Genomic DNA, 6,233 nt, shown 5'->3' with positions numbered 1-6,233 from the left:
AGTTCGAATAAGTTAGAATAAGATAGAATAAATTAGATTAAGTTAGAATAAGTTAGATTAAGTTAGAATAAGTTAGGTTAAGTTAGAATAAGTTAGATTAAGTTAGAATAAGTTAGGTTTAGTTAGAATAAGTTAGATTAAGTTAGAATAAGTTAGATTAAGTTAGAATAAGTTAGGTTTAGTTAGAATAAGTTAGATTAAGTTAGAATAAGTTAGAACAAGTTAGAGTAAGTTAGAGTAAGTTAGAATAAGTTAGAGTTAGTTAGAATAAGTTAGAATAAGTTAGATTAAGTTAGAATAAGTTAGAGTAAGTTAGATTAAGTTAGAATAAGTTAGAGTAAGTTAGATTAAGTTAGAATAAGTTAGAGTAAGTTAGATTAAGTTAGAATAAGTTAGGTTAAGTTAGAATAATTTAGATTAAGTTAGATTAAGTTAGAATAAGTTAGATTAAGTTAGAATAAGTTAGATTAAGTTAGGTTTAGTTAGATTAAGTTAGAATAAGTTAGGTTAAGTTAGAATAAGTTAGAGTTAGTTAGGTTAAGTTAGAATAAGCTAGGTTAAGTTAGAATAAGTTAGATTAAGTTAGAATAAGTTAGAATAAGTTAGGTTAAGTTAGAATAAGTTAAATTAAGTTAGAATAAGTTAGATTAAGTTAGAATAAGTTAGATTAAGTTAGAATAAGTTAGATTAAGTTAGAATAAGTTAGAATAAGTTAGTTAAGTTGGAATAAGTTAGAGTAAGTTGGGTTAAGTTAGAATAAGATAGGTTAAGTTAGAAAAAGATAGAATAAGTATGAATAAGATAGAATAAGTTAGATTAAATACCGCGTACGCTATCCCTACGTTATGGGGATGTGGCCCCCGCGGTCGGTAGGGGCGGGTAAGTGGGCGTGGGTCCGTTCGAAAAAACTATATGTTAGAATAAGTTAGAGTAAGTTAGGTTAAGTTAGAATAAGTTAGAGTAAGTTAGGTTAAGTTAGAATAAGTTAGAGTAAGTTAGGTTAAGTTAGAATAAGTTAGAGTAAGTTAGATTATGTTAGTGTAAGTTAGAATAAGTTAGATTAAGTTAGAATAAGTTAGATTAAGTTAGAATAAGTTAGGGTAAGTTAGAATAAGTTAGGTTAAGTTAGAATAAGTTAGATTAAGTTAGAATAAGATAGAATACGTTAGGTTAAGTTAGAATAAGTTAGGTTAAGTTAGAATAAGTTAGATTAAGTTAGAATAAGAGAGGTTTCGATTCGCAAAAAATATGTTGCCTTGGTGTTACCCTACTTTCAAAATTTGTTACCTATTAAAATTTTCATTAATTTTCAATCAGTTTCAATTATAGATTTATTCAAGATGGTTTTATTCAAAAAGCGCGCCTAAAAATATGTTTTAAAACAATTCAATTGAAAAAAATATTTTCCCTGAATGGATTCCGCAAATAGAAACTGCTTAAATTTAAGATGACCAACGCAACACTATAATTTCAACTCTAAAGGACAGAAAATCTTCTGAACTCATCTGAAATGGGAATTGTTTGAATTTTCTTTGCTGTTTCCATAGCAATTTGGATTTATGTGAAGAATATGAACATTTAGAAAATCTAAGTCATCCTTTGGTAGTGGATTGAATATTTGTGATGACCAATGATAATTTTGGATGTTCAACATCAATGGCCAGTGAAGTTTCGAATTAGATATCGAAAATTTTGAAACGTTGCTATGGATACTATTTATGTTTCCATAACAATTTATGCTGCAATCGACCGACGGCAGCATAAGATGCTCCTTTAGTAGATGGTATATAAACAATACGGCTGAAGATGAATTTTCTAAATTGTTGCTTAGATATTTGTGGAAACGTTGCCAAGGATACAATTTGTATTTCTATAACATCTGCGAATTGAATAAAAAATGTTTTATTACACCAAACTATTGTATCAAAATATTCTATAGCAAATTTTTGGCGAAAATATTTCCATATATTTGTTTTCCTGGCTTAATTTTGTGTTGTCAATAAATGTTTGTTTGGTAAAATCCGTGTAATTTTTGATAGTAACGAAAAAGATGAAAAAGATTCAGAAAAGACAAAAGAAGATCAATAAATTAATGAAATTTATCAAAATTTTATTCAAGACGCATAAAGATGAATATTCATGGATACAAAATTTTGTCCTAACAAGCATCGGAAGACTGCTGTTAATATAAACAACTCTTCATTTGTATATTCAACACTTTTAAGAATCATTAAATGGAATGGAAGATGCTAAAATAAAATTTCCTTAATTTTTGTTTTATTGGACTTAGTCGTTTTTCAACAATTTTTCATCAAAGGCTGAGAAGCAACTGCAAAATCTATTGCAATAAACTTGTTGCAAAAACAACTTGTTACTGGAACCATAAATTCATATGAAATTTTTTTTTCCAATACCAGTAGGCGATGATTTCAAAATTTGTTATCATGGAAAATTTTTATTTATTTCAAAATGTGTTACCATGGAAAATTTTCATTTATTGTCAATAAGTTTCAAATATTTATTCGGTTCGGAAAATATTTTTGAAAATAATTTAATTCAAGAAAAAAATATTTGGAATTCAAACATGAAAACCCTGAAAAATGAAGATGACCACCGATGTAATTCTTGAATGGACCGAAAATGTTTGTTTGGATCTTTGGTGCAATTTGGAGTTTGAAAATTTTAACACCAATGTGAAGTGAAGCTTTAATCTCGGTATCTAAAATGTTGATACGTTGCTATGGATACAATTTATGTTTCCATAACAATTGATGGCTCAGTTTACCCATGGAAAAAATATTGACCCCGAGATGCTGTTGTACTACATGGTTTAATGAAGACGCATGAAGATTAATGTTCCAAATTTTGTCCTAACCGACATCGGCAGACTTAAGTTAAAAATTCCCCCCTAGAAGCTGTCCAATTTATTTATGAAAACCAATGTTAATCCTGTATGTTCAACACCAATGGCTGGCGAAGCTCCTATGTGGATATTCAAAATTTTTGAATGAATGAATTAAATAAGAATGATCCGAAGATTGTGTTGTACTAGACGGTATGTAATCAAGATGAAAATTCAAAATTTTTGTTGGCATGGTTACAAAATTTTGTCCTTACAGACATCGGAAAACAAGTTTAAAAAAATATGAAAATTCATTTTTTTAATAAACAATTGCCGATCTAAGATGTCTGTGTTCTGTATTTCATTGCAAACAACGCTTCTTTTGGATCATGAAATGGAATGGAAGATGCCAAAATAAAATTTCCTTAATTTTTGTTTTATTGGACTTAGTTCGTTTTTCAACAATTTTTCGTCAATGGCTGTGAAGCAATTGCAAAATCTATTCCAATAAACTTGTTGCAAAAACAACTTGTTAGTGGAACCAAAAATTCATATGAAAAAAATTTTTTTCCAATACCAGTAGGCGATGATTTCAAAATTTGTTACCTAGGAAAATTTTCATTTATTTTCAATCAGTTTCAATTATTGAATTGTTCAAAACGGTTCTATTCAAATAGTGCGCCGGAAAAAAAACAATTTTTGTTTTAAGAATTCAATTGAAAACATTTCCCCTGAATGGATTACGCAAATAGAAGCCCATTTTATTAAAGATGACCAAGGCAACGCTATAATTTCAACTATAATGGACCGAAAATCTTCTTTGAATTTTCTTTGGTGTTCCATAGCAATTTGGATTTGGATTTATGTGAAGAAAACGAACATATAGAAAATCTAAGTCATCCTAAGTTAGTGGAGTGAATATTTGTGATGACCAATGATAAGTTTGGATGTTGAACACCAATGGCCAGTGAAGTTTCCATTTGGATACCGAAAATTTTGAAACGTTGCTATGGATACTATTTATGTTTCCATAACAATATGTGCTGCAATCAACCTACGGAATAAAGAATGTACGGGATGAAGAATGATTAGAAGATGCTCCTTTAGTAGATGATATATAATCAAGACGTATGTATTCAATATTGTGGCTGAGACATTTGTGGAAACGTTGCCATGGATACATATTGTATTTTCACAAGAATTGCTAATGGATTAAAGAATAATCGGCATTAAACTGTTTTATTAAACCAAAATATTGGAGAAGAATATTCTATAGCAAAAATTTGGCGGACATATTTTCCATTTATTTGTTTTCCTGACTTAATTTTGTGTTAATAAATGTTTGCAAAATAAATGTTGTGGCTTTTGTTTTGGATAATCCGTTTAATTTTGAAATTTTATTGCAAATATAATTGCATCGACTGAGATCAATATATCGTATTTTCTATGTTAAAAAAGATATGAATCCCCGATTAATCCATATTTGAATATAACGTAACGAATGAATAAAAAGGAATATTAAATTGAGATGAGAATTTTAAATTGGATTAGGGTACGATTGAAGATGGTACTTAAAATGTAAATCGAAAGAAAGAAGAAAAATGTGGAGACCCCAATTTTTCTGAAATCTACTAATGGGAAACTATAATCCAATTGTTTTTTTTTTACTATATTATATATGGGATAAAAATGCTTACAACAATAGGAACGTTTTCTGAAACATACATACATACATATGTCCAAAGCATTACTGCGACATAAAAAATGATGAATGAAAACTCATTTGGTATTCAGTGAAGATTTAGGGAATTGCCTTAGCATAGAGAATAAAAACATCATTCGTATTAAAAAAACGATTTAATTCACTTCAAATGATATAACTCAATCTATTCAATTCAACTGGATTCCGATTCATTTCGGATCAGGTGAGTTCAATGAAATTAATTTATATCAAATTAATTTAGAACTTAAATGAATGCTAGGTTAAGATAAAAAAGGAACAATTTGGTCTACACACAGAAAATCTAGATTGAGATAGTTAAGTTAAGTACGAATAAGTTAGGTTAGGTTAGAATAAGTTATAGGCTAAGTTAGAAAAAGTTAGAATAAGTCAGGTTAAGTTAGAGTAAGTTAGGTTAAATAAGAATAAGTTAGGTTAAGTTAGAGTAAGTTATAGGCTAAGTTAGAATAAGCTAGGTTAAGTTAGGTTAAGGTTAGATATAGTGAATAAGTCAGAATAAGCTAGGTTAAGTTATATAAGATAGAATAAGTATGAATAAGATAGAATAAGTTAGATTAAATACCGCGTACGCTGTCCCTACGTTATGGGGATGTGGCCCCCGCGGTCGGTAGGGGTGGGTAAGTGGGCGTGGGTCCGTTCGAAAAAACTATAAGTTAGAGTAAGTTAGGTTAAGTTAGAATAAGTTAGATTAAGTTAGAATAAGTTAGAGTAAATTAGATTAGTTAATATAAGTTAGAATAAGTTAGAATAAGTTAGATTAAGTTAGAATAAGTTAGATTAAGTTAGTATAAGTTAGAATAAGTTAGTTTAAGTTAGAATAAGTTAGTTAAGTTAGAATAAGTTAGAATAAGTTAGATTAAGTTAGAACAAGTTAGATTAAGTTAGAATAAGTTAGATTAAGTTAGAACAAGTTAGATTAAGTTAGAATAAGTTAGATTAAGTTAGATTAAGTTAGAATAGGTTAGGTTAAGTTAGAATAAGTTAGTTAAGTTAGAATAAGTTAGATTAAGTTAGAATAAGTTAGGTTTTGTTAGAATAAGTTAGATTAAGTTAGAATAAGTTAGAATAAGATAGAATAAGTTAGAATAAGATAGAATAAGTTAGATTAAGTTAGAATAAGTTAGATTAAGTTAGAATAAGTTAGATTAAGTTAGATTAAGTTAGAACAAGTTAGATTAAGTTAGAATAAGTTAGATTAAGTTAGAATAAGTTAGATTAAGTTAGAATAAGTTAGGTTAAGTTAGAATAAGTTAGGTTAAGTTAGAATAAGATAGATTAAGTTAGAATAAGTTAGATTAAGTTAGAATAAGTTAGAATAAGTTAGATTAAGTTAGAATAAGTTAGGTTAAGTTAGAATAAGATAGATTAAGTTAGAATAAGTTAGATTAAGTTAGAATAAGTTAGGTTAAGTTAGAATAAGTTAGAGTAAGTTAGAATAAGTTAGATTAAGTTAGAATAAGTTAGAATAAGTTAGAATAAGTTAGGTTAAGTTAGAATAAGTTAGAATAAGTTAGATTAAGTTAGATTAAGTTAGAATAAGTAAGAATAAGTTAGATTAAGTTAGAATAAGTTAGATTAAGTTAGAATAAGTTAGATTAAGTTAAAATAAGTTAGAATAAGATAGGTTAAGTTAGAATAAATTAGTTAAGT

General features: G+C 27.7%; 1 long non-coding RNA gene across 1 annotated transcript; it reads left to right on the top strand.

Moving 5' to 3' along the window:
• The first annotated feature begins 2,473 nt into the window (after window positions 1-2,473).
• On the top strand, window positions 2,474-4,229 carry LOC142241421 (uncharacterized). Its single transcript, XR_012723626.1, has 2 exons — window positions 2,474-3,055; window positions 3,120-4,229. It is a non-coding gene; the product is annotated as an uncharacterized LOC142241421 (long non-coding RNA).
• The last annotated feature ends 2,004 nt before the right edge of the window (window positions 4,230-6,233 follow it).

The sequence above is a fragment of the Haematobia irritans genome, chromosome 5 (assembly GCF_050003625.1).
Source record: "Haematobia irritans isolate KBUSLIRL chromosome 5, ASM5000362v1, whole genome shotgun sequence".
NCBI lineage: Eukaryota > Metazoa > Arthropoda > Insecta > Diptera > Muscidae > Haematobia > Haematobia irritans.
This window is presented reverse-complemented; position numbering and strand designations above follow the sequence as displayed.